The following is a 7544-nucleotide window of genomic DNA, read 5'->3' as shown; positions in this document are numbered from 1 at the left end:
CCATTTCCAGCCCTTCTGGGTAGAGCACTGAATATTTTCAGAGAAGGGCAGGAGAAGGAATTGTTCTGATAGCTTGGAGTCTCTTTAAGTGGTAGCAACAGGGTCTGGTGCACATCTTTTCCCTCTGGCTACCCAGCAGAGAAAGTCAGAGGGCCCTGTCTATTATGGGGTCTAAGGTATAGTCCTGACCCAGAGTGAGAGAGGCCAGCGTTCGGGACCTGGACTGCTCTGGCAACTCAAAAGTCCACCAATCCCATAAAAATACATGGTCCAAAGTCAATTCCGCTCTCAAGTTTCAAACATAACATGGAGGCCTAAATTTAAGATGTAATTTAACAATCAAAATTAATTGGTTAGCTTTCTGTTTTGTTAAGTTTGGAGAACAGCCTGATGATTGAAAAATCAAGTGGAAGTCGTAGAATAGCAGTTTTAGGGAAGGGGCTAGTTCCCTGAAGAGATTATTCTGAGACGTCTACTGAGACACAGCTCAGCTAGAAAAAGGACAAAGTGCAAGACTGAATGAAATAAAGGCTAAAGAGAAGTGCAAGGAATGTGCTTGGGGAACACAGAGAGAGGGATGAGGAAGTTTGATTCTGGAACAATCAGGAGAGGTTTCATAAAGCCATGAACAGCTGCTGAGTGGGCCTTGAAGGGTGAGCAGGACATTCAGAGGAAAGTAATGGGGAAACAGTACCTGGGCACAGAACAGCAAGGGTGCCAAGAGACAGAGGTACTGAAATGATACCAGGGAGCAATCAGCAAATCCAGAATATGGGTCCCTCTTCGGAACAATCTCCCCTGCTTCTTTAGCTTCTTTCCACTGGCATGGAAATAAAGTGGCGATAAAGTGAGGATTAATCTAGGATTAATCTAGATTATTAATCCAGATTTTAAAAGACTATTAAACCTCACTGTGTCAGGATTTTCTGTTCATTTCCCTCTCCCTCCCTCCCTCCTTTATTCCTTCATCCATGTAGTTGATACGTATCTACTCAGCCGCCACCACGTGACTGGACTGGGTTTGTAGTCAACACTGGGGATTCTACCCCTACAATGTCTCTCAAGTGGGTCTTTTCATTCCTACACCCCTCCCTCTGATACTGCTTTGATGCACAAGTTCATTAACTGATGCCCAAATCATAGTCACATAACTGTCCATGGTGACCCCATTCCCTCTAATTTATACCTCATCCACAATCTGTAAAGCTCCTGTAAAATTGGTCTAGAATCGCCAAATCTTATAGTGCTTGAGCAGAGGTAGCCTGGAAAGAGCCAACTCAGTGTAGACCTACATGATCAAGGGCATGCATGGAGCTAGCAGGGAAGGTACCTTACAGGCAAGAATAACAAGACATGGCAAGGTCACATGACAAGGAAGTCAAACAGAATACATGCCCCAGAGTACTGGAAGCATCTTTGAGAAAAATGGAAACCAAACAAAAGAATATAAGTCTCTTTAAGAAAGGGATATATTTTAATCAGAAGAAACTATAAGACAAAATCTCTTGCACCTGAATGTACATTTATTTAATGGGGCTACATAAATGATATGTCTTCATTGAGAAAAGATGCTTTAATTAAGTGTATAATTATTAAATAAAAAGGTTGAGACATGCCTCAGGTAAGAAAAGTGTGACAGTCCTGCCTCTGGTGACACTCTTTTTGTCTGTGTTTTCCAGCTATCAGAACTCTCTTGTTAATAAATGGTTCTAGGATAAAAGCCTCCTTTCATTCATATGAATATAAACTTTTGTTTGTATGTAAGTCATCTTGGAGAAGATTTTGGAGAAGTTTCAAAAGTTACAAAATACAACTACAGTAAGAGGCAGTAATAGATAATGAGTGGTGTTTGTTAATTAGTACAAATGTAAATTCCCTTAAAGCAATTTGTGTTTTTTCTCTTTTCTACTAAAGGCTGCTTCTAGTCCTACCAATACTTTAGAAAGAATATTCTAATTTCTGGCATTTGAAACAGTAGCTAATCCAAAAAACAACAGGAAGCATTGTTTAGATTTCAGCCCTAGTAAATCTAAACAAAGAAATCTGAGAGGCAGTCAGTTAATGGGATGTTTTTACATGTGATATCTCATTGTAGTTTTAATTTGCATTTCCCTGATGACTAGAGATATTGAACATTTTTTCATGGATTTGTTGGCCATTCTTATCTCTTATTTTAAGGAATGTCTTTAGATTCTTTGTTCATTTTCAACTTAGGTTACTTTCATGCTACTGAGTTGGGATCCTTATATATTTTGCTATTAGCCCCTTATCAGATTATGGTTTGCAATATTCTTTCTCAGTGCTTGGGTTCTCTCTCCACTGTTAGGTGTTTCCTTTCCTGTGCAGCAGTTAGATGCAATCCCATCTGTTTATTTTTGTTTTACTTGCCTGTGCTTTAGGGGGGAAAAAAAAAAAAAAACCAAAAATCACTGCCCAGAATTGTGTCTTGGAATTTTACTCCTACGTTTTTTTTTTTTTTTTCCTAAAACAGCTTTATTGTTTCAGGTCTTACATTGAAGTCTTTCATGAATTTTGAGTTGATTTTTGTATATGGCTGAGATAAGAATCCAATTTCATTCTTCTACTTTTGAATATCCAGTTTTCCCAACACCCTTTATTGAAGATACTGTCCTTAAATTATAAATGGTTCTATGACTTGGCAAATTATGAAAGAAAGGAAATTAAAATTAAAGTTTGGAATAGGAATTAAATTTTTAGTATATATGTCATAGAGCAAACCTAAGACTAAACTTAATAAGTATTAATGTATGCTCATGAATACAAGAGATCTTTTCCAGTTGCACCCCTAAAGTAGCCCAGCAGCAACTACTACAGCATGACTCTCAAGATCAAGAATCTTAGGCATCCCTATGTGTAATGTTTACAGAGAGTACATATCTAGTACAGTACATACCTCTAATTTTGGGTTAACTATGTGTAAACAAGTCTTTCTTAAACTTAGCGGCTTAAAACAATTCATTATTATTTTTCACATCTCTGGAGGTTAATGAGTTTGGTCAAAGTGTTCTGCTTTGGGGCTTATAGGGTAGCAATCAGGCAGGGGCTGTGACTGAAATCATCTTTATTCATCAGGGTAGGGTGTTGGAACCAGTGGGAGCCAGTTGGGTGTCTCTCTTTTCACGTGGCTTCTTCACAAGGCTAACGTAGACTTCCTTGTAGTATGGTGGCCTTAGGGTAACTGGATTTTTGCAAAATGACTGGCTTCATGCAGAGTGAGCATCCCAGGCAGAGGCTACAAAGATTCTGACAGCCTCAGAAGTCCTGTGGCATCACTTCCACTGTTCTGTATTGGGTAAAGCAGGCACAGGTCAGCTCAGGTTCAAGGATGGAAGACCAACTTCTACTTCTTGGTGTACCTCACATGCACCAAGAGGGAGGAAACTGATGGTTTCGTGAAGCACGTTTCTATAACAACAATCAGATCTTATCCACTGGAAAATGACGTCAGTCTAAATTAGAAGTCAAGTTGGATCATAGCAGATTTCTCCTAGGCAAGGGGAGCTGGACGAGCTGAAGCAGAATAGCACTCTTCAGCAGGAAAGGAAAAATTCCACAACTTGGCTGCCTTTTGGGGAGCAAGATGCCTTTAGTTGGGTTTTAACCCATTGTGTCCTGATGTCCCATGTATAGGGCACCCATAAAAACTTAAGTTGAACATGAAGTTTCTATAGGTGGCCTACAAATATTGGGATACGGTAGGTAATAATTAAAACGAACACCTGCACAAGCTGCCTGGGGAGCCCTGTAGCAGGGTTACCAGCCCGTGCTACATTTGGGGCCTGTGCCTGGGGAGTCTCAGCTCAGAACTCCTTCAGTGTGTGGTCCCAGCACCCCACAGCTCTGCCCTAACTGTACTGGGGCCAGCATTTCCACTGAGTGGCTTATGTGATTATTTTTGGTTTTGGTACTGGGAATTGAACTGAGGGCCTTGCGCATGCTGGGCAAGTGCTCTACCACTGAGCTGTATCCCCAGCCCATTTTTCATTTTGAGATAGGATCTCAATAAATGGTCCAGTCTGGCCTTGAACTTGGGATCCTCCTGTCTCAGCCTCCTGAGTAACTGGGATTACAGGTGTGTGCCACGGCACCCAGCTGGTTTATGTGAATTTTAAATCTCTACTATTACAGCCTCTACTCAGGCTTACCTGCTTGCCTGGGTGGATCAAGGTGACTTCCAATACCAGTGACTTTTCCTTAGTGCTCTTGTTATGAGATTATCTACCTTCTTGATGGTCTCCCTGACTTTATTTGCTCCACAAGCTCCTTGGTTTTTGGTGTGGGATTTGTAGAATGAGGTGTGAGGTTTTTTTCGCATTATTAATATAAATTTGACATCATAGCAAAAAAAAACCCTGAACAATTTATATTCCATTAAAAGAGAGCAGGGCTCCTTGGAGACAATCTGATTTCAAATCATGGAATAATACTGTAGACTGTCTTGGAACATTTATTGCCAAAAAACAATGGTAATTTAGAAATTCTGAAAAAATACTCAGAAACCAGCTGAAAGGGGATCCCATTGGTTCAGCTGTGATAACATGAGCATCAAGAAACAAAATAAAAAATTATGGCTAATTAAAATTATATTCAAGTGAAAAGCCAGAGTCAGTAATGATATCCAAAGACAAATAATGCAAGTGTGGTTTGTATTTATTCAAATGAGCAAAGATGTTATTTCTGTTTAATCCTATGAACACACACACACACACACACACACACACACACACACACAGAGGCTGATGAAATATATATCAACCAAAGACTGAAAAGATTTCATTTCAAGGTTTGGGATGTCCCTGTCTATTATGGTGACTGAGTTACACTCATTATATGCCAAATTATTAAGAGAGTCTGGAAGGTCTTAAAATTCAGTAACAATTTCATTGCCCGTTGTCTCCTAGAGCTTAATGAAACATTAAGGTGGGAGTTTGAAAAGAGTAAACTGGGTAAGTTTTGTATAGAATCTAGAGTTAGAGGACCACATAGTCTTGTTCTCAAGTGCTCACAGATATGACATAAATATTTAGGCAGCAAAAAGACCAGCCTCTCTCCCCTCGCATATCAGTGGGCAGTACGTCTGCAGCTGACCACTCCTATTTATTTGATGGCTTATTATTCTAGTGTAAAGCACTACTGACCTCCATGAAAACTTGGCACTCATAGAAAGAACTGCTTCCATCCCTCCTACCTCCACTCCATCTCCCTTGGATCTGAAAGTACTTCAAAAAAAGTTGTAGCCTTGAGAGAGTGGTTTTTGTATTTCAAATAGACTGTAAACAAGTGGACAACTGCTTGATTACATTTATGTGCTTGCTGGATGTTCTAAGAGTCACTCCTGGGTACTCCTGGTTACTCCCTTGATTCTCCCCCTTGCCCTGCATGGTCCTTGAAAATAACTGGACAAAACCTTTTTCAGGAGAGAGAGAAGATGGGGAGGAAAGTTTTGTCCATCTGATCCCAACATGACCTTATTGAACCTGAAGGATTTCAAGGATGCAACATTAAAAAGACAAATTATTATAGCACCTGCTGCTCTTCAAAGAAAGGATTAAAGTTTCATGCTTTAGGTTTTCAGTCATTGACCCAACATTTATTTAATGGCTTTAGAAACACATGAAGGTAAATTATACCAGAGATTTAAAAAATGTTTTTTAGGTTAAAATATCATGATATAGAATTGTTAGGCTGATGAAAATTTAAGTTACTCTGCCAAAGAAATGCAAAAAGGGTTATCGAAATAAAAAGTGTTTTAAAGGTCATTTATGTAATATCAGAACTAGAGACATAATTAAAATAAGTGAACCTAAAAAAAGGGGAAAACTGGGGAAAAGGAACTCAATAGGATTTAGGTAACTTAAAGTTTGAGACAATTTGGTGGCAGATTCCAAGCGATTTTGGAAATCTGATACTGGACAGACCTCAAATCTCATTCACATCAAGTTAAGCTGAGAGGGACATTTAAAATTTATTTTTATAGGGGCCGGTGGGGGGACAATGGCACATGCCTGTAATCCCAGTGATTTGGGAGACTGAGGCAGGAGGCTTGTGAGTTCAAAGCCAATCTCAACAACTGAGCAAGGCCCTAAGCAATTCAGGGAGATGCTGTCTCTAAATAAAATATAAAAAAGGACTGGGGATGTGGCTCAGTAGTAATGCACCCTTCAGTTCAATCCCTGGTACCAAAAAATATATATATATTTTTATATATATATTTATATATATATTTATATATATAATATATATATAAAATATATATATATATTTTTTATATATATAATATATATATTATATATAAATATATATAATATATATTATATATTATATTATATATAATATATATATATTATATATAAATATATATATTTTTTACAGAGAGCAAGGGGCTTGCCAATAAATAGAGCTGCTTAACTGCAAAGCTCGTGATGTTTATGCCACACTACCAGAGCTCTTTTTGGAAGTCTGAACAAAAGCAAATACACTTACAAAAATAGTCAAAGCTGTACATACTTTTTTCACCTCTGTACTGCTGGAATAGAAAGTAATTTTTTTTTAACTATGAAATACCTGTCAGCTCTGAGGTGACCTTTACCCTCATAGACTGCATGGTGGAACTGGGTCCAACCCAATAGTTGGAATTTTGTCAACAGAAGAGTCTAATAGGTCTCAATCAAGCCATGTGAAGCCTCATTTCTTCCACAATACAGAACAGGACAGTGGAGGCCCAAGGGAGCAAGGAAGAGCTAGTTCTGTGTAGGTTGGAAGGAAGTGAGAAAGGCTTTGGAGGAGGGGACACTTAAAGAGAGCCTTGAATGAAGAATAGATGCTTGCCGGCATGTTGTGGTGACATCAGATCTGCAACTCAGAGAGAAGGCAGCATCAGGGACCCAGGCTGAGTGAAGTGACGCAGGCAGGTGATCTGTAACTATGAGCAGGTTGGTACAGTTGGCTTGAATTTTGAATACCAGAAATGGGGTAGGGTACAATGAAAGGCAAGCCGGAGGGTAAACAGAACCAGATCATGGATGTCCTTGTCCTGTACTAAGGGTACTGAAACCCTTACCTATTCAATAAATGCATATATTGAGACCTACTAAATGCCAGACCTTGGGCACACAGACACCTTTGTAATTGTTGTTATGTTCATATAGTTTTCGGTATAAAATGGGCAGATGTTAAACAAATAATCACACAATTATTTTACTTGTGATAAGCTCTCCTATATGAAGATAATGATGTACAATTGCATCACATACTTAAGAGTATTAGATTTGGTGGGTAGAGGATTAGGAGGAGGGAGATACCAGGTTTCATTTTAGATACACTTAGCTTGAAATGCCTATGGAGATGTCACTGGATGTGAGTATAAAGCTCTGGAAGGATTTCAAAGCTGGAGTTACAGAAACAGAAAATATTAGCAATTAAGTGGTGGTTGAAGCCATGAGGATTGATAGTTCTCACAAGGAAAGTGAGGTAAGAAGACAGAATGGTCAAGGTCCAAGTCCTGGAAAACATGCATATGGTAA

This window comes from Sciurus carolinensis, chromosome 10 (genome assembly GCF_902686445.1).
Source record: "Sciurus carolinensis chromosome 10, mSciCar1.2, whole genome shotgun sequence".
NCBI classification, from domain to species: Eukaryota; Metazoa; Chordata; class Mammalia; order Rodentia; family Sciuridae; genus Sciurus; species Sciurus carolinensis.
This window is presented reverse-complemented; position numbering follows the sequence as displayed.